The sequence below is a fragment of the Lepisosteus platostomus genome, chromosome 2 (assembly GCF_059453375.1).
Source record: "Lepisosteus platostomus isolate fLepPlt1 chromosome 2, fLepPlt1.hap1, whole genome shotgun sequence".
Lineage (NCBI taxonomy): Eukaryota > Metazoa > Chordata > Actinopteri > Semionotiformes > Lepisosteidae > Lepisosteus > Lepisosteus platostomus.
Genome location: NC_142612.1, coordinates 66,616,433 through 66,641,260, shown reverse-complemented (window position 1 = coordinate 66,641,260; position 24,828 = coordinate 66,616,433). Strand labels below are relative to the sequence as shown.

General features: G+C 37.4%; 1 protein-coding gene across 1 annotated transcript in view; it reads left to right on the top strand.

Annotated features, from left to right (window-relative positions):
• The window catches only part of fndc3ba (fibronectin type III domain containing 3Ba), a 167,142-nt gene that overhangs the window by 58,644 nt on the left and 83,670 nt on the right, over positions 1-24,828 (top strand). The window lies entirely within an intron of this gene.

Below are 24,828 nucleotides of genomic sequence, written 5' to 3'. Positions count from 1 at the left end.
AGGCACCTCAAGAAATAAAGGCGCTGCTGAGCCTTCTTCATGATAGTCAGTGTTCACAGTCCAGGTTAGATCTTTAGAGATGTGAATTCCCAAAAACCTAAAGCTGGTGACTGTTTCCACTTCCGTTCCATTAATACTGAGTGGGCTGTGAGTGTGTGGCCTGTGTCTCCAAAAGTCCACTATTAGCTCTTTCGTTTTCTTTACGTTCAAGTCCAGGTTATTGCTATGACACCACCTAAGCAGCTGTACGACTTCATCCATGTGAGTGGACTGGTCATCATCACTGATCAATCCTATTATAGTGGTGTCATCTGCAAACTTAATGATGCGGTTGTTGCTGTGTCTTGCTGTGCAGTCGTGAGTGAACAGGGAGTACAACCTTGGACTCAGACAGTAGCCTTGTGGGGTTCAAGTGCTCAGGGTGAGTGGTGTTGATGTTTTATTGCCTATCCGCACCACCTGTGGTCTCTCGATAAGAAAGTCCAGCAGCCAGTTGCAGACAGAGTTGCACAGACCTAATCCCCTGAGCAGTCACCAGTTGACTGCGTATGATGGAATTGAATGCTGAACTGTAGTCCACAAACAGCATTCTCACATATGAGTTCTTAGTGTCCAGGTGTTCCAAGGCTGTATGCAGAGCCAGGGAGACAGCATCATCCACTGATCTGTTGTTCTGGTAGGCGAACTGCAAGGGGTCCAGGGACTCTGTGATGGAGGAGTTGATGTGTGACAACACCAGCTTCTCCAGGCATTTCATCACCACAGATTTTAATGCTACTGGGCGGTAATCATTCAGGCATGTCACTTTTGCCTTTTTGGGGGTTGGAACAATAGTGGTTTTTTTAAAGCAGGTGGGGACCATGGCCTGTGACAGGGAGGAGTTAAAGATGTCTGGAAACACTGTGGTCAGCTGGGCTGCACATGTCCTCAGGACGCGAGGTGGTATCCCATCAGGCCCTGCAGCCTTACGGATTTTCACCCTGCTCAGAGTCTAAACTAAACTAGAGTCTAAACTAGAAGTTGCAAGCAACTATACGGCTTCCAAGGCTTATTGTACACTCTATGTGACATGCATCTGTTAACTGTGTGAAAGTTCGATCCTATCCTTGTAACTCATTTTTTTCATGTGACATTATCTTGCATTACTAGCATGACAACACCTGAATGTTATTTGTAGGCTTATAGTAAAGCAGATGCTTGATTGAAAGACTAATAAACATATTCAGATTCATGGAATCCAAAACATGTTCATTCATTTCCATTTCATGTATGGAGCTTTAACAAACAAGCACTTTTATTGTTTGATGTTGGCCATCTTGGTTTATTGGAACAATTAAAATTTGCAAACCTCAATTTCCACTCTGACAATGGTCACAAATGCCAGAATGACAGTTAAACTGCTCTGACGTTTGTGGGGAAAACATGAAAAAGGATAAAATATGTCTGCCAATCCATGTGCTCAGTCATCTTACATTCAGTTGTGTGGAATGCTTGTATTAGGCTTCTTCTGATCTGTGAAGTCTCACTGTGCACAAAATATTCACATTTACCACAATTGGCTAATTGAAGTGATTTTTTCACATAGTTATTTTTGCTTAATAACATTAATACAGTACAGTACAAAGTGACCAAGATTTACATTCTTCCCCTGAAAGGATTCCTAAGGTCACCTGAAGAAGGCTCCACGGCCGAAACGTTGTGTTCTTTCTTCTTTTTTTCAGCATGGAATAAACCTATTACTTTCTCCTGAATTGTAGCTCAGTCTGTCCATTAGTTGTATATGAGTTTATTTTATTGTATTTTACCCATTTGCCATGAACCACTCGCAATAAATAATGTGCCTGGTTGCATGGTGTCGTCAATATATCCCTGAAGTTTGAGAAAATTTAACTGTAGTGGTTCTGGTGATGTTTGAGGCTTCAAAAAGAGGCGTGACGCATGCCCTTCTTTTCTGGTGCAAGAGAAGGAATGGACAATAGTATGTACAAGATCAATCGTTTAGTTTCCCCACCCTGTCCATTATGCAACCCCCTTTGTAATAGCAGATGACAACAAGAAATAGAAGTTTTCCTGGATAATGTTGGATGTGAACCTGTTGAGTCTGGGCTGGTTTACGATTGAGAGCCTCATTGGGGTTGAGAGCACTTGAGGTGACCAGTGTATGTTTGATTTCCCTTGTAACTCTGACCTCTCTCAGTTACTTGGAACACATGAACTTGTAGTGTTGTCAGAATCACATCCTCCAGATTATGCTCCAGATTAGACACTGGATGGCACATAGGGTATAGCTCTGCCACGCTGAATGTTCCAGAAAACCTGGGCACTCTGCTTATTCCTGTTTTCTGTCTATGTGGCAGTGATGAAGCCAGTTTGATTAACAACTGGGGGGGGGGGATTGTACAAAGACAAAAATAGACAATTGCATTTTTTTAAAATTAAAAGCTTTGCTGTCTCTTTTATGCAAGGCAGGACGTGCTCTCTAAAAAACCTTCAAACCACACAAGCTGAAGTAAGCCTTTGTAAAACAAGGCCTATTGTAGCCATTGTAAGTCTCTATACAAACACACAGCTCACCATAGCTGCTTTGTCTAACTTTGTTACTCTTGTTGTTAGTCTGTCAGATTCAGGAAGAGACCAAAAAAATCTTAATACAATTCTGGTGAGTACCCTTTGTTGACTCATTAGCCTTTTAATACATTTTATAGGCATCCCAGGAAGTAGGTTATAGTAATATCCTCAGATAATACCCTGTTTGAGGAAATTATATTTGCCATTCTTTTGGTATCAGAATATTTTGCCATGTGCACCTTATTTAACAAACTGTAATTTTTTAACATGATTAGCAATGGAACAGGCCTTGAACTTGTTTTAACTTTGTACCTTACCCAAGGTGCTCTCATCACTAAAATGGCCATGAAAAGTCTGCCGCTGCCGATTATGTAAAATAGCAATGGGGGAAAAAAATGTAGAATTCTGCATTGTGTTTTGTTGACCAGATAAAATACCGTGAGCATAAGAACAGGAAGGAAAAGCTGCTGATTAAGTTTTGAAGCCAGTCCCCGCTGTTCTGCTCTTCAAAGGCAATACCAGCATTTTGGCACAGAGGGGTTTTCTGCATCTTTTAATGTGGAGGCAGTGAGGGAGGTCTGTTCGCACTGCAACAGAAAGCATGTTTTTCTCAAAGTTTTTCCATCCAAGGAATCTTGGCCTAGATTTCTTTGTATTTGAGTGTGGGTGCGGTCATTCCCCATGCTCTGATTCCAAATGGAAAGCATTCACTGACATCACTCCCACTTTGTCTGCTCTCTTTTAAGGATCTGTGGTGGCTGCTGCTGCAAAATGCGGCCCGGTACATCCTAGGGAGTACAGAAAAATGCCCACATTGTCCGGTAGATAGTGATGCATTGTGTTGCTCGCTAGGGACTGCATTCCCACCAGTGTCTTCACTTCAGAGGGGAAGAGGTGCTTCTCTTCCCCCCTGTTTCCTGTCTCGTTTGGCTGCTAATATAAACGTAACATTCTGCAGAGTGGGCAAGTTCTGGCAGACCTGCACTTAAAGGGAAAGAACAGCCTTGTGAATCAAGGGAGTGACTTTTCTGAAGCTTCCTGGTTTAGTTTGACCTAGATTATAGGTGTTCTTTATTCCTTTATCATTTATGTGGGGTTTCCCCGAATTCTTTATGGTTGTGTGGTCCCACACTGTTAGGCTACCCTTTGTGTGCACTCGAAAAGTTGAGCAACACCATCTTATTGTCTGGTGACAAGATGGACCTTTTAATTTTTATGGGGTAACAGTGCATTGAGCATTATTAAGGGACTTGCAGTGGGTCTTTTGTAGACACCTTTTATGGGCTTGTGTAAAGGGGACTGCAGTTACTTATTTGTCCTCATGAAAAACAGTTAAATAGTTAATGCAGGATCTGTGCTGCATGTTATGTGTGAACTATTTGCCAAAGATTGTGCTGCTGTTATTCACAAAAGGCTTTTATTTCTGTTTCCTGATATTTTATAGTTGCATAGTGTCGAGCTGAAAGGTAAAGCTGCTCCATTCATGCTCCTGTGTACTTCTGTGAATCTGTGTAACTCTGGAGAAATGAAAGCCAGGACATCTCTGGATTCTCAGTCTAACAAGTGGGTCACCCTTCTCACAATCGCTCCACAAATCTTCATGACGGAGGAATTCCTTCCCTGTGACTCATAGGCTGTGGAACAGCAGTTTTTTTGTATACATCACAAAGAAAAAGAAAGTGACAACAAAGAGGAAGGAAATGCTGTTAAACATCTGAATGTGTTGAGGATTTTTTTTTCTGGAGGGAATCTTAACTGTGCGAAGGCTGTTCCACGATCTCAGTCTCTGAATTTTAGTTTTCACAGAGCGCAATCTGTCTGAAGTCAAATGTTTGTAACATATGTCTTTTGTAGTCTCAGTGTGATTTAAAAAAAAAAGAACTGGAAACAACTGTAAAAAATGTCAGTTGGGGGAGGAGGGGAATTCTTTTTATATTAAATTTTAAAACCTCCAGGATTCCCATTTCATCCACAATGTCAAGCATGTTTTGTAAACACAAGGCTGAAGGAAGTATGCTGTGCAAGGAGTGCTTATTAATGATTCGGATTTGTTTACAGTCCTGCAGATGTGACATTTATTAAAGTCTGTGTTACTGTCATGGAGTGGGAAGAATGAGTCACGGTATCTAGGTTTAGCTGAGACTAAATAATTCTAAATAATTAAAAACAATCTCATGGATAAGTGCCAGTTCAAAAGTTTGCCTGGGGAGCTGCATTGATACCACCCACTCAATCAGAAATATAAACCGGACACATCTCACTTTTTCCTAGCTCGTCCTTGGTGCTTTAGTGTCAAAATACATGTGAGATAGACTTGTTCTAGCCTTTCACATCTTGCTTCATCCACTTTTAATCAAGGGGTCTTTCTAGGAGAACAGACTGTGCAGAATAACAGGTCTGAATGCTGAATGGTTATAAGGGGTGTAGCTCAGGCATAGTGCTTTTCCCTTTATAAAAACTAAAAAATCAAACAAAACTATAAAATCAGCATTCTTCCTAATAAAAAACATTCAGCATTCTGTTATAATTCCTTAAGTGTGCTTTTTCATATCATGTGTTCACATACCTTAAAGACAATGTACTGTAATTTGAACATTGCAGAGATCTGAGCGATTTTATGTAAACAACAGGCAAAATGGATCTTTTGCAGTTAAGGAAAAATATTTTATTAACTGGAAAATATGTTGGCATATTAATATGGAATTCAAGTGTTTTTCTGAGTTTTCTTTAAAGTGGTTTTATTCGGTATGGGTGCGATTGTTTTCAACAAACCATCAGGAGCATTTTTACCTTATAACAACTTTTATCTACTGTAATCAGCAGTAATGTAATAAGAGCCTGAGGTTTGTTTTAACTTTCTAAAGAATGGCATTTTTAATTTTAGGCATCCTTAAATAGTTGGTTTGCTCCTTTCCTGTGCTATATCTGAATTAACCCCTGTTCATAATAAGAATGAAAACAAAAAGACGGTATACTGTACACGAATTCACATGCACTAGGGAGTTCCTCACTTGAATATTGGGGGTGTTCAGATCTGCCTCTTTTTTAGTCTACTACAACAGAGCTTTGTTTCGTGTCTGTCACTCTAACGCTGCTCTTCAGGAACTGAGTTCTGCTCTCTCCAGAATTAAAACAAAGATTTAACTCACCACCCATCTAGACATTACACTAACACTAGATTTCTGGAAATGGTCCAGAACACAAATAGGTCAGCCTAGTAAAAAATAGGGCTGGGGGGGGGCAAGGGGTCTGGTTATCAGGCTTGTACTAATGCTCTTTGTGTTTTTTCCATTTTCCAGTGGCCCTGTTATGGTATAGAATTTTCATTGTGTTAAACAGTAAAATAAAACTGCCTATCAAGTGGATCATGTGTGTCACAGTAGGTGCTACTTCAACCTAAACACCTGCCCTATGGAGAGAAATGAATTGTAGTGTTGATGCTTAGCAAAGTGATGGCTTGAACAATTATTCAGTGGCAGCCTTTATTTTTTTAGCAGTGTTTTCAATTCTAAAATACTGACAAAATGTGGGGAATTATTTTGTAGTGTAGTCACTAGTCTTGCATAAAGCTTGTTGAACGAATCTAGAATTTATTCATTTCTTCATCATCAGAAACATTGTCATGTGCGTTCCATATTACTTGCTAGGGCAGAGCAACACATTTCGACACTTTATTACAATTACAATTCTGCTTTTTTTTGCAGCACTGTCAGTTAATAGAAAACTTTAATGTCGTTGTAATCTGACGTAGAACGGGCAAAGAAGGTAAATAAACTGTGAATGGTTAAATGCCTTCCAGTTATCAACTTGACATAAAGAAAAACAGATGCTGTTGTCTTGCACAGTATGAGGAGCCCACTTCTCACTGAAGGCTGTAATCCAGTGGCAGGGGAGAGAAAGCAGATAAGGAGCAGGGGAGACTTCCAGTGAAAATAGTCGCTAGGCAACAGAAGCAACAACATGCCAGGGAGACCATCACTTTCCTGAAAGGTCATGCAGCGACCCTTAGAAGAGCCAATTTCCCTTCTCTGCTTTTATTTTTGCTCCCTTTTCCTCCAAATCCCCCTTACTGGTAACTATAGGAACATCCTGCAAATATATATATCTTTTATTTAGTAGAATATAATATTAAGGCTAATGAGGTCTAAAACATGCAGAAATGTGAATCATGAATCAGAATTCTGATGAATCTGTCTTATTCACCTTGGATAAATGGCACTCCATCCTCCTTTGCACTTCCTTTCTTTAAATGTGATGAAGTGTGCTGGTCAGGATTAGGTATTTTAGTCAATTAGATTAATCTTTGCTCTAAAACTAGTTTGGACAAGGCAGGCGGGAAGAGGGATGTTTAATATAGTTTTATATAGGTTTTATGTTACAGCAAAATATTTTGATTTTGCGAGTGCATAAAGCGTAATAATTTTACATTCAGTACAATGAATTACAATTGTTGAATTGTTATTTAAGATACAATGATGGACAAAATATAGATTAAAAAAAAATCTACAAGATTTTGATAATATCTATCCTGTCAATAAATTTATAACAATATAGTGGAGCATGAAGCACTTTGAAACACATTATGTGTTTACTATGTCATAGTGTGCTTCACAGGCAAATAACTGGATTTAGCATCAAGCTACTGAAGGAACTATCCACTCAAAATATAATTTATATGCCAGGACAGGAAGACTGGAATGTCTATAAAGGAAGCTTGGAAAAATGACTGCAAAATAAGTTTTTGTTAAGTCGGAAATACCTAGTTTTCAGAATATGTGGTCCCTTGACAACTTGTTAAAACCCCTGCTCTGAGCCCTTTCGCTGCAAGTCTCCCCTGTTGTATGGAAACTAAAATTCTTCGGTCTGTTAAAAGTTCATTCTTCTGTTTGGCTGTGTTGAGCTTGTGACCCTCAATCACCCCACCCCCCCACGTCTACGCTCCTGTGTGCCATATTCCAAGAAGTAGGGGAAACACTAAAATTAATTTCAAACTTGGCTTTAAAGCATTAAAATGTTGTCTTCCTCCTGTAAGTCGCCGAGATGATGTATTGAACCTCATCACGCAGTGCTGTGTTGTTGGGGAAAAAATATCAAATTATTTACTATGGATAGATTTTTAAGTATCCAAAGTTTCTGGAAATGTGAGACTTGGAAGGAAGCACTTCTTTCATGGTGATTACAAATCTTTGTCCTCAAAATCAAATAAATGCTACCCACAGGTGGTGTAGAGCTGTCCCATTGTTGCTTTTTAATCCAGTGTTATCAAAGCCCATTTCTATGTTACTCCTTACTGATGTGAAAGGAGTGCGTTTGGGTCTTGCTTCACCACCTGTTTGGCAGAGGAAGGCTAAATTTACTGTTTTATTTGTGCTTTACAGCCATTGAACCCTTCAGCAGTTAAATAATGATAGAATCTGTGTCCGGCGTTCCAGGAAATGCATGAAAACACAAGGGAAAAGCGATGTCATGCCTTTAGGATGTTAATGAGTCAGAGGAGACAGAGGCTTCTACTTCACTGAGGGTTACATGAACAGCAGTCCCTTCTGTGTGGCTATAGCTATCTGGCAGACACTTTGAGAGTTGTCTGTGCTGCCGCTGTTTCAAATGCACTTCTCAGGAAGTTCCTGAGTGGGCGTTTTTTCAGCGTATTTGCAGATTTCCACCCGCGAACATTCTTTCACATGGTAGAGATGCAATCTTAAAGAGACAATGGTGTGAGTTTTCGCAGTTTGCGGCTCTGCTGAACAGCACCTTAAACATACAGTAACGCCAGTCCAGCAATGTGGTACTACAGATCCTCTTATTAGGCTTGAGTCAGGCACAAAGTAATAAAATGGTTCCACTTCCAGAAAACTAACAGGTTAATGACTGTGATTGTGGTTATTGCCTCTCGTAAATTCCTTGGGAAGATGTTAACTTGACTGAACTACCCAACATTACTTCCTGAGCAAACCCCTTTCAGGTGTTGTTAGCAATTGAGTTATATCAAGAACATCATCCAGATTATTCTTATGTAACACCATCAAAAGAGACAGCTGTTGGTTGTGTTGACTGATAAGTAACCTTTCACAGAACAGACAGCTGCACATTGTGCTCATTTTATTCTTTATAATTCGCTGTGTTCTGTAAGGCATTAATTGCCAGGCAAGCTCCAAAAATCAATATTTGAATGTGAGCAAAATATGATACAGCAAACGTATAAACATGGACTCTTGCTAATGTGTTGGAAATTACTCTTAGTAAAAGCACATTTCAGGATTATTCACAGAGGTCTTTGCAGTTCATTTCCATGTTTAAAATATTTTTAAACTATGCTCACCACATGTACATTAGTATGACATCACACTATAATGTGTTAATAGTTAAATATTCTATTCACAATGTATGCTTTTCTCTGTGTGTGTTGTGGGCAGTCAGATATTTATATCTGTCCTAAAGTCTTTCATTTGGTGACTTATTTAGTGTAGTTGACTTTTTTTGAGGTTTCATTTGCTTTAGTCCTAAAGCAAAAAAAGGTATACTTCTGTCAGACAGCATGTACTTTAAGATTTCGAAGGTAAGTTCTCACTGTAATAAAATACTCCAAGGAAAGTTGGTGGTAAGCTACAATTTCAAACAGTCGAACCTCTTATTTGTTTTTCTTAAGCCTTTGTGGTTGTGATGCCATAATGCTAGTCTAACTTGCATGCCTCTCTTGAGGAAGAAAGAGAAATTTGGCTTGCCTTACAGGAAACATTGGGGACCAATTAAAGAGCAATAAAATCTGAAATCACTAGGAGGGATTTAAAGGACAGAATCAGCATTTTGGTTGGCTATTGTCAAACCAAGTCACTTAATTTTCTTCTTTTGGATAGTCTCTGTACTGTGGTGGCTGAAGTTGCATCTCAGTGAAGGTTCTTGAAATCTATCAAGAAATCAATTGCTTTTTTTCCCCCCTTCCATAACTCAGTAGGTATTAGATTTTGGACTTTTTGGATCCCAGTAGAGATGTATTGGCGATTCCTATCACCAGTTTTGTTTTATACTGAGAAGGAAAGAGAGAACATGTTACTGGTTACCTCGGTCTTTCATCTCTGGATACCTGGTTTCAGATCCTGCTCAGATTTCAACCTGTACCCCCTTTGAAATCTGTGGCTTGGGAAGAGGTTTGTGCAGGAGATGACAGTTGATAAGCATGTCGACATAGAATTAACCCCCTCAGCTTTGCGCTGGGTGTGTCTTATTTTACCAGATTGAGGTACAACTGGAGAATAGAGAGTTGGAAGTCTTGCAGCTCCTGTGCTGTGCATTTATATAAATTGAAAACTGGAGTTTCCTTTTCTTTATGACCAACCTCCTTCACAAATGCTGAAAATGCACTGCCGTAGAATCCTATATCGAAAACTAAGAAGAGTACTGCCCATGTATTGTAATTTGTTCTTAGGGGAAAAAAAAGAAGCTGAAGTATCTGTCTCTCCACATGAATGTTTGCACAATTGTCTGCAAAGCAGAGCAAAGTCAGATGGAAAGACAGATCACTGTCAAGCTTTGGCATATTGTATTCTGGAAAGTAATTTGATCCTGCACCTTTGCGGGTGAAAACCACTCCTTCAGGCAGATTAGATGTAAGGTTTATGTTCACCCCACTTATTTTTATAGAGAACATTTCAGAGAAGTTGTTTGAACTTTCAGAATCTGTTTTGCATTAAATATAGGAATTTGTTTCAGTGTTAACTTTACAGGCCATGGGATATGTAGCATTCTGTGGTTTCCACGTGTGTCTCTGAGTTCAAGGTAACCTGACAGAATATCTTTTGAAAGTGGAGCTTGTAGCTCCTTGTTTGATTTATTTTGTGGGAGTAAAATTGAACATTTGCCACATCTGTGTAAGCCTTTCTTTGCAAGTTACTTTTGCAAAGCAGAGCATGGCAAAGCAGAGCATTTCTTAATTATTGAAAAGATACTAACAGCATACTTTGAAAAAAGCAGATGTCAAAGTAAATGCATTACATATATAAATTAGGACGATGCTCATTTACAGCACTTCACAAGTCATATTGCCCCCGAGCCACCCTACCTGTTTCACTAGAGTAACAGATACTCTACTTGCCTTTACAATAATGTGGACCATCTTTGTATTGCAGTATAACAGCTTGTAAAATCATGGCACAACTTCACTTGAAACAGCAAGGAATGCATGAAGTACATCTGTCATTACTAAAATGTCATTATACGCAGGTGGTGTCAGTTATGTGCAGATTTAGGTCACCATAGCACCAAATTCCCTCAGAATGCTCAGCAGAGCCGTCTAGCTTTGTAAATTTTGATCAGTATTCCCTTAGTAGATCTCAAGGTATTCCTGTGTCAAAAAGATCAATGCAGTCGCCGAATTTACAGCATGTCTTGGAGCTTATTCTTCAGAGCTGTGTGTGGAATCCTCTCAATTAGATTTTTTGGCGATGGGCAGGTAATGTACAGGATACACACCTGAGTTACACAAGATTAAACAGAGAACTTTTCCTTCAAAATCTGATCCTGGAAGTCTGCAGAATGTTCGAAATTTTGTTTCAGGTAATCCTCTAAAATACTTAATTAAATACATTATCTACCTGTGTGGTACAAAAGAATATGGCTGAACACCTTGAGAAACCTTGGTTTTACAGTCTGCTGAAGTGCTGTTCATTCAAGAACTGCTTGGCCACCTGTTTCTTGTATCTTCTCATAACAACATGAAGTGTATAATTAGCTTGAAATCTTTTTCCTTTTTATATTTTACCTGGGGAGTTTAACCCTTCACGATGTAATGCAAATCTTCAGAAAAGTAAAAAAATGCTTTCCCATCCTGTAGTAGAATTATTCCTTTTCTTACATGACCATTATTTGCCAGAAAACCTTAAGTAAGTTTTTATTATACAGAGTACAATGCTACTGATCATTCAATTCATTCAGGAAACATAAAAGGCTGTATTGTCCTCCTTAGGGAGAAATCACAGCTGTTACTGACACTTACCATGTACGTTGTGAGAAATAAATGATGTAATGTTACATCATGTCCTGTGTGGAACATTTTGTAGGACCTACTGGATGGTTTCTTTTATTATTGTGTTTTATCCTGAAAAGATGTTTGATGTTTAGAGATATGCCAAGGTGTTTTGGATTATGTTGGTTTTCGTAATTTGAGTTTGTTGTTAAGATTTTCACAGATCTGTCTACAAATCAGACAACAAAACAAAAAATGTAATTAGTCTATTCCTGCTACAGAGATCAATGAAAACAGTTGTGTTACCTTGTATAAAATGTAACATATGGATCACTGTAATAACAAAACTGGTTAAGGAGTAGTTTGTGCAATTTATTTAATGTTTGCTTTAATCTTTTAATTATAGCCATTATGCTAACTTAGAATACATTCAAATGTTTGTTCTTTTCTAAAGCTGTTTGTGTTTTTTGCTAAAGTTAATTGGAAGAATGTTTGGAAAGAAAAGTAGCCATTTGCTTTCTTGATCAATTGGCATTTGTGCCTTTATGTGTAGGGATGTTATGAAAGGACTCTTTTGACAGCTTTCGCATGGTAATTTATCATTGACAGGACCTTGTGTGATATTACTACTTTAATGCAAATGTGGACATATAAAAAAAACTCTACAGTCTACCAAATCTATGTCTTCCGACCCTATTGCCTTTCTGCATTTTGCCAAAGCATCTCTTGACTTTCTGTCCTGAGAACACTTTTCTTTTTCTGCTGGAATAGCATGACAAATTGGCCAAGCGCCGTTGACAGCGAGCAAACTGATAATCAAGCACACCAATAAATTAATAAGTAGGTACCCACTGATTATGTAAAGTACTCCTTGCAACCACTTATGACCATGTTATTTATATATTTTTAACCATATGTTTATTAGTTTTTATTCCTGTTTGCTTTAGATCTATACTTGCTGCTTCAGGTCTGCCCAACAGCTGTAAAGCATTTTCTTTTACTAGAATCAGTGACAAATATTAATCTGCTAGATAACAGAAATGTAAGGTGGATGATAATTGTATTCCTTTACAGAATTTGAAAGGTAGGGTTAAGTAAATATCCAAGGACCTACATAGAACACTGTCCAAAGCATGAAACTATAGCATTATTATATGCTTAGGTACTTATTGCATACTTATGTATGTCTAACAGGCAGCAATCCAGCAGGTATTATAGACCTCTTTAAAATAATATTTAATAGCACAAGACCACAGAAAGACTGTTACTTTAGCTCAATTAATGCCTCATTGGACAAATTGTATTCTCCTAAACAGTTTGCTGCACTGTTGATTTAAAAAGCCAGACTTTAGGAGCCTGTTATACATCAAATTGCTTGAATTTAGTTATCAGCATTTTTGTATCTAAACTGTCAAGTGGCGTTTGTACCTATATATGTACCTATATATAAAAGGAGCTAGTTACAAACTGCTGTAGGTATCCTCCCTGAATGATGTTGCATTCTGGGATTCATATGTCTTCTACTTGGTTATTTTTACTGAAATATGACCCTGAATACAGCATGATCTATTTCTCTGTGCTTCCCTGTGCTTCCCTGTGCTTTTTTATTGACCATGGTCACCATAACAACCAGCTATCTCTCCTGTATTCATGCAGTGAGACTGCATAGATTTCCTCTATGGTGGTTTAAAACAGTCTGGTCTGGTTTCTGTATTTTTTAATGAGTTTTAAGGAGGATGACATTTTTATATTTGGTCTAAAAAAGGAGCAACTTCCAGCATTCATGATGTCAGGGCTGTCTGTCCTTGTTTTTTGAGAAATCCTGATTAGATATTTTATTATTTGCATAATATGCTCAACAATTTTGAACAATACTTGTAGCTGTTTTCTATCTGAAAAGTAGTTAAATTATGCACACACCCTAGCCCATGCACACAGACGTGTATGTAAAATATATACATTTATGCAGACACCAGTTCACATAGCACTTTGTAACTGTGTAAATATTAAGAGAACTTTGAATACTTTGCAAGCTTTGTATATGTTGTTGTATCTTCTTTGTTGGGCAGTTGCTTTCAAGGATTCAATTGTAAAATTTTCTTAACCTAGATTCAATATTATTTTTTCTCAGTGCACACTGCATTTGTTACAGTACTTGTCTTGAACAATGCCTTTAGATATTTGGGGTCCCTTTTTACAGTTAATTATTTTTCTCAGAAGAAAAAGATTTAGGCTATAAAGATGCAATATTTTTCTTTATGGTGTCTTTAGTGTGTTCCGTTAAGTTCCAGACTAAGAGTTGTGTGCCAAATAATAGCAATATAAAATGTACAGTGTTAACTTGGCACACGTTTTAGTTTTTAGTCAAGCCGAGAGAGAACTGTAAAAGAACATTAGTCTTCCTGTGCACTTGTGCTTTGACTGTTTTGACTGGTAAAGTCAAGTGTTTTGAAGTTGCTAGGCTTATTTGAAATGGAGGTTTACTGTGTGTGCTTATTGGGTTGGGGAGCACCAAGTGAGTTTACCTGGACTTTTCCAGCGGCTACCAGGATAAACTGCTCGAGTATGAAATTATATTTGATATGATCATTATTATTATTGACTGCTGCCATAGGGCTTGTGCTCACCAACTCAAGTTTAGAGTCAATTCAGTACTTAGATAAGCATGGCTCTGAGACAATAGTGAACATGCCTAGCAATTACGGAAAGTTTATTCAGCCATAAAAGCTGTTTTTCTGGTAGCCTTTTCTGGTATTTTACTGAACCACACGCAAAAGAGATGGCGTAATAGTTTGTGTCATACTTTTATTACAAGCAAAGGTGATTTTGGGGCTTGAATGTCTAGTTTATGGCAGAATTATTCGTTTTGCTCTGGTCTGTTGCTGGTCTGCAAAAAAAGCCAGTGTTTACAGAAATGCATTACTTAATGAAACATTGGGCTACGTGCCAGCTATATTAGCTTTTCTTGATACGTAGCAGTGTGGCTTGACTTGGAAGCTTTGCTGGTGGTGGGTTTGCCATGCGTGACTTGAGGTCTCAGTTGCTCAGCTGGATACTGTGATGAATCTCCATTTGCTACAGAGATCCAGTAATTATAAAGTTTGTTATAAACCACAGTTGGGTTGGGGCTTGACTGAGTAATAAGAACCTCAGTTGGGACAGGCTTCCCCTTGCTCGGGTTTGGTTGATGCTTGTACAGTACACGATCCCCACATGAAAGAAAGCACTTAAATCATTTAACAAATTAACAGCCAAAGGTTAAATTAGGTAGTCCATGATGAGTGCTAATTGGTTGGTGTCTGCAAAACTGCTGGATAACGTCTAGTTATAGAAAGGTGCTTTAACTAATGTGCTTGAAATGTTATAGTTTTAATGGTAATTTATTTAACATGAATTTCCAGCAAAATTGAGTTTGAACCAACTTCGCATTTCACTTTGATTGTATTTGTGGTACAGAAGATCTTGTCTCCTTCCTGGATGGACAACAGACCTTCATGCCATAGCAAAGAAACTCTCTTAGAAGGGCACGCAAAAATTAGGAATTTAAAAACATTTGATAAGTGTATATACACAGTTTGAGAGAGGGAAAGAGGGAGTGTGAAGGACAGTGATAATGTAGTCCAATACTGTGATATTCCTGGACGTTTACATTTTTCAGTGTTTATGTAGTTACTTAACTATGTCTAGTTTGCATTTTTAAGTACTCTAAAATGGAAAAAACAACAGTGAGCAGTGAACTTTAATATGTCCAGTCGTTAGTTTTTAGCTTGGTTTCTCAACAGATTGTTTATGCAGAAGTGATTTCTCGTGGAGATACAGTTCAACACTTTATTTCCAACTTTGTTTTCACTGGGCCATTTGTACTCAAACTAGGTACCAAGTAGGTACCATTATGCTGAATGTGAACTTAACTACATATTTTTTTATATGACTTAGACATTATACTGTGCAGTTATGTCTGAAATATTTCAGAGCAAACATTAATTGGAAGTTTTGTTATTGCAGGCTTTTTAAAGTGTGAGGGTTTTTATATATATGGATATATATTTCATATTTTTAGACCAAGCCTAGTATTTTCAAGCCAATTTCCTGTATTTTTTGGTGAGGTGGTAAAATAAGTTCACATCTTTTCTAGCACATGGACAGATTTCAATTAGACAAATTATAGTCAGTAGTGATAGTACTTTTTTTTTAAAAAGAACACTACCATATTATATTAATATTACTATGGGAAGCTAAAACAATCTGAATTGTGCACTGATGTAATGATGGTAGATTATTTTATCATTGGTAGAGGCCATGTGTGGACTGCTAAATAGTGCGTGCCTGGCTGGCTTTCAACCATAGCAAAGCTGTTTTGTTTTTTAAAAAGCATATTCATTTTATTATAAAAGGCACTTCAACGACTTGCTACCAGCTCACCTTGCTTTTTAGTCTCCCTGTCATTTCTTTCCATGTTGTAATATGTTAAAGGTACATTGGTGTTAGTGGCCTTGAAAACTATTAGCTCTTTGTAAGATCATTAACAGATAGCACTAGCCTGACTGTGACAAAGAGAAGGAGGTAAACAAATTTATCTCCGGTGATGTTTCAATTATTTTTTGGGATTATCTGAGAGGGAATTGATTAGCATTTCCTCCTGTATTACATTGTAGTGTAAGTTACAGTTTTAAAAAGTGAACCCTGAACCCTGGTTCACATGTTAAGGCAGTCTTGTCATGCTTACAATGGAAGCACAGGAGAATTAGTTATGCTTGAAGACACTGGCTCAGGATTCTTTCATTTATGTCTTTAAAGTACTTCCTTTAATCTGTAAAAACACTTTGCAATTAATGTAGTGTCGAAATATAAAAACCTGGCTTAGTTAAATGTAATTATTTCTAGCGATGCACAGCACACGAAGGTAAATTATTTTTTCATTGATAGGAGCATCCAGTTTCTTCATTTTTTCAAGCCTGCGCTTAAAATAATAATGTGTATCATGCCTTTGTTGCTGAACTGCCAGTCACAGAGGAGGACTGAGGATCTACAGGTGCCTCTCAGTCTGACTGTCAGAGTAAATCATCTTTCAGTAGCTCGGAGAATTTAATGAGCAATTTTGAGAAATGCTTTCATGCTATTCAAAGAAAATACTTCACTTTTCTTTTCATACTACATAACTAACAACGGCCTTATAATTTTCTTTTTGCATATCTTCAGACTTTGTTGTCAATATTTATTGGACTATACATTTTTCCCAGGGGCCTTTGTGGTATGGTTAGTTTGAGTAGATTTAATGTGGATAAACTGCAGGAGTATATGCTATTCAATGGACCACCCAACGGAATTAATTGGAGATGACCGTAATTCTGTGACGGTGAGAAAATATTTTTTTTTAAGCATTGCTATGTATACTGCAAGATCTGTTTTAGAGGTTTACATTTTTCACAGGCTCATTGGATAAACATCCGGTTGAAAGGGGTGGCCAAGCCATATTTGCCGGGCTAAAAAAACCATATCATATGAATTTTGGAACAAACCAAGATAGGAGAAAATTAAGCAGGCCATGGTTTCATTGACCCAAATGGGAATTTAGCCAGGACACCCGGGTTCTTAGGAGGAATGTCACTGGGTCTTTAATATCCACAGTGGAGATAGATTGATGTTTACTCTGGCTCAGGGCCCACCATGCTGGGATAGTTTTAGCATCGCACGAATTCAAAACTTGAGAAATAGCAAAAAAACGAATGCGTTTCTAGCAAATACGAAAATAGTTCAAATTCTTACCAGGATAAATCTTACTCCCTTTGTTAGATAGTATTGCCTGCTTGAAAAATTCTTATTTACAGTATAGCCATTTTTATAAGAGTATGAGATAATTAATGCGAATATAAAAATCCAGGCACTGTCTAGATGGAAATCACATTTGATTTTGTTGTATTATATTGTGAGGAATGAAAACCAAAAAGAAGCCACAGCTGGAGCCTGTGTTTTACTTAGGCCTTATTTAAAAAATTATTTTCATTTCCGCTATACTTTTTTGGATGTCTGTCATAGAGAAACCATACTTTTTTTTTCTCTGCATATTTCAATGTCTCTGGAGCATCACAGTCAGAAATTAGTTTATTATTAGTTTATTTGGCTGCTGCTTTTATCCAGAAGCAACTTGCGTTTGTGCACATTCATACATCTAGGAATTTTTGCTGCAGCAATCTGAATGAAGATCTTTGCTCATGGGTACAAACCAAGTGCACCAGCCAGGTTTTGAATCAGACAAGCTTTACAGCTTTCCACCAAGATAGGAGGAAATCCTAACCACTCCTCCACACTGCTTTACGTATTTAAATTATCTTTTAAGTGTAAATTAAAGGTAGATGTTCATTTTATAGGACCAAGTTGAAGAAGACAGTATATTGGTGAATCTCACTGATTCATGATGTAAAGTAAAATGAGTGAGCTGGCCAAGTTTTGTTTAAAAAACACAAAAGTACACACAGAGGATATTTTATATTAAGCTCCGATATGATGTGAAATTGGTAAATTGACAAAGCTATTTTTTTACACATACTCAGCCTTCATTCTGTTTAAAGTCCCTTGAAAATCTATAGCTGCGTTCAAAATGGTAGCTGCTGAAGACAAAGACTTTCCTGTTTTTGCAGAAGGTCCCGTTGGGCCTCAGAGGCCCAGTATGGGAACGCAATGTCCATTTCTCCTTACTGTGGAGTTACAGGAATGCTGATGTTTGCCGAGCAGAGGGCTGCTTAAACTGTCCAAACAGACCTCTGTTTGCCAACTGTGAACATATTACTGTCTCTATAAGGCTCTTGATGGAGACCTGAATGGGGCCTCTTGTGCAGTGATGCTGAGACAGAAAAGACAACATTTCTGAAGGCCCAGGTCCCTCTATGTAGTGCCCTCTTGAGTTTCCCTTGAACTGCTGCTGCTTTTAGTTTTTTCCTTGGCTTTAGGGGGCTGGAGGCTGGACGGAAAGGGCCAGAATGTGTGTGTGTGTGTGTGTGTTTTGGGGGTGGGGGGTGCTGAGTCTGAAAGGCATACCTATGCAGAACCTGCAAAGATAAAGTGGAGAAGCCTGCTAATGGATTTATTGGCCTCACTGAATAATGCCATCAGAGACATTCCTTTGAAGATTAGACATCCCGTCCCTTTTGACCCTTTGGGAAACCCGAAGGAATTTTAAATGTTTTTGCCTTCCCCTCTTTCCCTCAGCTTTGCCCCTCTCCACCTCTTCTTGATGCCCCCTAACTAGTCTCTTCTGATCTGTTTTAACAGTTTGAAACAGCCGTGAAGCTTAGCGCTGTATGTAAACAAAACTCTGACATCTAAAATTGTGTTCCCTTGGAAAAAAACATCTGGTTAACCAGTGTTAAAAGTAATGCCTTATAGATGTGTTATCCTTTTATCACTTTGACTTCAAAAGGACCTTAATACTTTTAAACTGAAACGAAAAGTTTCTCAAAAATACATTTAATTGAGTTTTGTCTATATACTATACTTTTTTTATTCTGGTTAGCTTGAAATCTTAGTTTGAAAATGGACCCATTGTTTCAGTCTTCAGCAGTGTGCCAACTTTTACCAATTTTTTTTATCATAGTAAGAGCCTGGATTTAAATTAATAGGCCAAAAGTGTCCTTAGCGAGACAGATTTGGTTTGGTTTTAGTCTTCATTAAAGCCATTCTATGCAAATAAGATCAGGAGCCTTTTTTAAAGACTTAAATGAAAGCTCTTGAAATACAGTTGTTACAACGTCTAAATGTCTAAAGTTTAATGCTTCAACCACACCGTTTTTAGATGGCTAAAAGTTCACTAGCCCCAATGTTCTTTACCAAATTTATGAAAAGTGTCACAGCAGTTTCCAGAAGTGCTGGCACAGCAGTCTCTGATGATATTTCAGCATTCCTTAAAAAATCCAAAGGTATTCATTGAAACCTTAAGACATAAGGAGGAGTCTGGGAATGTAAGACATAAGGAGGAGTCTGGGAATGTGAAGGAAGAGTTCTGCATTCTCCCCCAATTCATTTTACCCCCAGAGCTATTTTCCTGCCAAAAGACTCCAAAATTGAAATCATACAAAACTGGAAAGCAATAGAAGTATTAAACCAAACAGTAAGTGATCAAAAAACTAAGCGGAAGAAAATGAATTCCTGAAGGCACATCCCCTTTGTGCCTCTTGAACCTTTTGGCTGAGCTCATTATCGGCATTAATTAGCCATTTAAAAAAATTGTCCATCATTCTTTCTGCAAAAATCATGAATGCACACCGAAGAACATTTATAATGTCTCTACACCAATGCATTTAAAAAGTTCCATGTTTTTAAAGGGTTGACATTATTTTGGTAAAGATGGAAGCATAGTTTAACCCATGGGAAAACTGTTTTCAGCTAACTTTCTTTTTTCCACAAGTTTTTGCCCAAGTTAGTCCATAAAGGGAGAATGCCATGTACCAATGGCTTGCAAAGAGAAATTATATAATTTATTTATTAGTTCAAGATGTTGAAACAGATGGGCTTGATCAACTTTCCCTTGTCTAGCTGGAAACATCGGAATCTGTTATAAGCTCTGAGGAAGGAAAGTTTTCCCAACCTTCTTCCTCAGCCAGTGAGAAAAGTGGATGAGCCTGCACTTTGATGCTGTTCTTCAGTGAGACTGTTCTCCGTCTGATGCTAAGCTTCAGTGTGACTCTTTTCTGGTGTTATGTTTTAGTTAGTGTGTTCTGTACTATAATTTGCTTGTTGATGCTTTAAGTTCAGCATACAATTTAAATATTAGATTCAACTTTAACGATAGCCATAGCCAATGAAGCCCTCTCACCTTAAATCTGAGCCTCAATTCTAGCACTAGAGATCACTGAACTCAGTACTGTGTGTTTGTTCTGGTTTTATATTGACATGAAATGTCAATGAGTTAAAAAATAGAGCCAATAATATGTTTTTCAGGACGTGTAGATCATGATTATGGTGATTACACAAAAATTGAATGTTTATTCTTAACATCTAGGACACGTTTCTCTGACCTTGTTTTGTTGAAAATACTAAAATACACATGCTTATCCGCCCACACACACCCACACACTAGACATTGCTCAATGTTGTTATTTGCTCTCTTTGCGTTGGTTGTACAAACTAATGGGTTTATTCAATGAGTTCCTTTGATTCTTACAGTAGAGATATCCTATTCCATTTGTTTGTTTCCTGCAAGATGGATGAACAGGGATTTCAGTTACTACTCCTCTTTATGCATATAATTTCCACCTTAAATCAGTGACTCTGGCCTCTGTCAACATTGTGGTATAGCAGATGGAGATGACTCTTGTACCTTATTTCCCCTAGCTGATTACAGATATTTGCCCTAAGGATTCCCTTGTGAGTGCCATACAATTGTAACTATACAATAACAGAGTATATCACAAAAAGTTTTTGCCCAGGTGAAGTTGCATTATTGGCAAAGCCATTTGTGTGGATTTCAATTTAAAATGATTAATTACTAACTTAAGTGGTGCCTACCAAAGAGCATGTAATTTTAAGTAATGAATTTCACGATGGAGGTTACCAATAATCTCCAGCAAGAAAGAAATGGCTGGTATGCCAGACAGAGCAATCTTTTTGCCAGTGTAGTATTAAAAGTATGCAGAGTATGAATTATTTTTGTGACGCATTCCTTGCTGCAGCCACGTCTGTGTTTTCCTGGGATGACCTTAGTTTGCATTACTGAGATCCAACATTTTCCTTCTCTGCATAATCAGACATGCATCGAGTCTGCTGGATTAAAAAAATATAACAGGATGTTTTTTCAAAACCCTTACCTAGCTCTCAAAAATCAACATAGAGGAATTGATTTTTTTGTCCTGTTTTTTCCATTTATTTATGTCTTGCAAGATGGTTATAAGAAGTTAGAAGCACTGAAAATTTAAATATGTAAAATTAATTGCAGTTAATGGCTATTAAGAAAATGTCTTTAAGGCTAATTGCTTGTTTTAGAAGAGGTTTCATTAAGAGTTAATTATCTCTCTCCTTATGAAATCCTTGTATTTTCTATTTGTATGCATTAGGGCATATTGGTGGACACAGGAACAGTATGAGTTCTTTGTGTTTCTTTTTACATACCACTAAATGGTGCTTAGGTTATCTGGAATTCTGATTACTTCTTCCAGGAAAATAATTACTTGAAGTTGAGAGGAAGTCTGTTGCACACATCATCGAAGTTTATTGCTTAAACATCATACCTCTAAGTAATTTCATCAGTTAATTAGATTTCCTATCATAATTTTCTATGTTAAGCTTGAAATATTTTGTCTCAAATATCTCAATTTGGTGGAATCTCGAATATATGGTGAATATCAATTATGAAATAATGTCATAAGTCTGTTTTGCTCTCAGGTTTGAATATGACATGCACTACTAAGTACATAGCTGGATGGATTTTTGGTACACAGTAAAGCTGTTTGGTTTGTTTTCATGTGGCATAAAACTGAGACATGATCACGCATGTAAGTGGCTGAGTATTGAATACCAGCACAAAAGAGCTCAAGTAATAGGGAGAGTATACGTGTGAAGATGGCAGATCTGTAGTGGTTTTGTTTGCCTAGCAGCTCAAGCCACTGAGTTAATGCTTCAGATGAACATTGTACATTTGTCAATTTTCTGCATACTCTGTGTTCACTCAAACAAAGTGCTACTAAAAAAAGTGGAAAAATTGCCGCTGTATCTTGGCTGTCAATCAACAACTCCAGCCAGATTTCCTGTTTATATGAAGAAATGGTCCCTTAGACCAAAAAGATTGTGCTTGTTTTTGTTCTTTGAATTATGGTAAGCTTCAGTGTCTAATCCAGTTGGTTTCAGTTTGCCTTTGTGTCCAAAAAACTGTTTAGTAAAGGACATTTGTGGTGAAGAAGAGAGAACAATATGACCTTGCACTAGTTTTTAAAAACATCTACAGAACTGCAAAGCATGCTTCTTTCTTTATACAGATAATTAAGGAAATAGCCTACTTAGTTATTTAACCAAGTCCTCCAAAAGTTTATTTCCTTCCATTGTCAAATTGTTTTCTTTATTGTAAGGATGGTTTTTGTCATTTTCTGTTAAGGAGGCATTATCCTAACACATTATGGCTAACACTTTAAACTTGTGCGCTGTATAAATTTGAAAAGGAAGGATATATTACTGGAATTGTTTACAGCAAAGGAATATCACACATGTTGAAAATCCTGCTATGTTAACTGGAAAAAAATTGAGTTGCCCCGATTAGAATAACAGGTCTGCTTTGAAAAAGAGACAAACTACTATCCCCAAAGAAAATCTGTTGTGGTGGTAACAGTATGTTCACCATGTTATGGTAGATTAATGTGGTGTGCGCACTAAATTTTCTTCAGTTTTGTCAATGACTTTTCTGTTCACTAAGCCTTCACAGGTATGCTGTTTCAGGATATTACGTAGTGGTTATAGATTTTGTGTGGTAGATGTTGAAAAATATTAGGCTTACTGTAGAATTCATTAACCCATCTGAATGATTTATAGTGGCATACTTAGAAGAAGCCTAACTGTTGAAACCCCCAGAGATAAGAAATGTCTTTACCAGCTTCACATTGTGCTACTGAAGCTGTTGTGAAGCACTACAGCAGAACTTACAATAACACAGTATTATCTGTGGAGATTTATAACATTGAAAACTGTCTGTCTTGTTTAATCCTTAAAAATCTGAGGTTTGAACCTCACAGCTATGTCTTGAAGGAGGTCAAATGCCAGTATCCAATGCTAATTCCAGCTTCCAGAAGTGAATTCCTCTCCTAAAAAAACAGCAAGATTAATTGTAACCTGCTGCCAATAGTTTTTATTTATTGAGTAAAGCTGAAAAGATGAGGGAGTGCTCTGATAGGTGAATGATCTGTGATCAGTTAATGTAAATATAAATCTATAAGTGTCTTATCAGGTAAATTACTCCATTTGTGCACATTATTTTTGCATATTGTTATTATGTTACTTTTATGAGGATATAGTATGTGAGGTTAATCTGACATTTCAGATTCCAGGCTACAGATGAGAAGCAGGGGGAGAGGAGGGGAGGGGTCAGTAAGTCTCAGAAATTCACATTTACTTTCAACTTTTGGATGCTGAGGTTTTGAAGCGGAGATCTTATTGCCAGCTGAGCTTTATGATTTGCTGTTGATAAACAGAAGCTGGCAATTCCATTAAGTAATACTTACCCCATATTGAGACGTCAAGTACATCTACATCTGTACTGGATCAAGGCTAATAGAACTTTCAGAGTACCACAAATATTTTCCACGCTGCCTCCTGTCTGATTTCCAAGATTTTGGCACCTATCGTTCTCTTGTTCCATGAAGTGTAGGTTACGTTTGTAATGTTTTATAATACAGGGGACTTACTGGAGATGAGGGAATGGGAAATCTCCTGTCCCTCAGTTACAATGACATTTTTCCTGGAGTTATTGCTGGCTAATCATGCAGCTGTGGAATTAGTGTAGCACTAACCTGCAGTGCATTGTTTAAATCTGCATTGCTTCAGAGAGTGGGTTTTTCAAACCTTTGCCTCGATTCAAGAGTGATTGTTTCAAGATGACAGCCTGGACTCTAGTTGTATCAGTCTTCTGTTTGGGTGTAATTTGAAGAGTGCCCTACAGTAGCATTGACATTTGTACCCATTATCTCTGAGATTATCTCTGTTCTTGAAACAGATGGGATTGATAATAATCAGGGGATTTTGACCATCCAGTAGCAGCAGAAACAGTACATGATTTTTGCCCCCAAATGTGATTTTATTTTTTGGCAAAGCAGAAGGTCATTTTGTACATTAGTCATTTTTATTATTTTTTGAAAAACTGAAAGAATTTAAGTTGCTTGAACATACACTTACTCAGTAACATAGCAACCATATTATAAGTACTTTAGCGTCCTAGGTAATTGTGATTTAATGTGCCAAAGAAGTTAATCGTTAAGTTGTACTTTTTACTCAAATTCTATTAAATTTGATGTTCTGTTGAACAGTCAGTGCTTGTCTTGTGACTCTCTTCCTTTAAACATGATGCAGAACCCAAACATATTGCAGTAATTGCTACAAGCACTCCAATTTTTTAAATTTCTTTAATTGCTTGTAAATATAACGTTCAGGCTAATCCTTTTACAAAATACTGGTTGTTTGAAGTTGTTTTTTGGTTATGAATTGAATTTAACTTATTTTAGATAACGTCTCTGTGTTCTAAGTAGCAAAATAGAAATACAAAATTGAACGGCCTTTACTGTATTTCCTAAAGGACATCTTTAGATATCCTTTAGAAATGGTATCAAAAT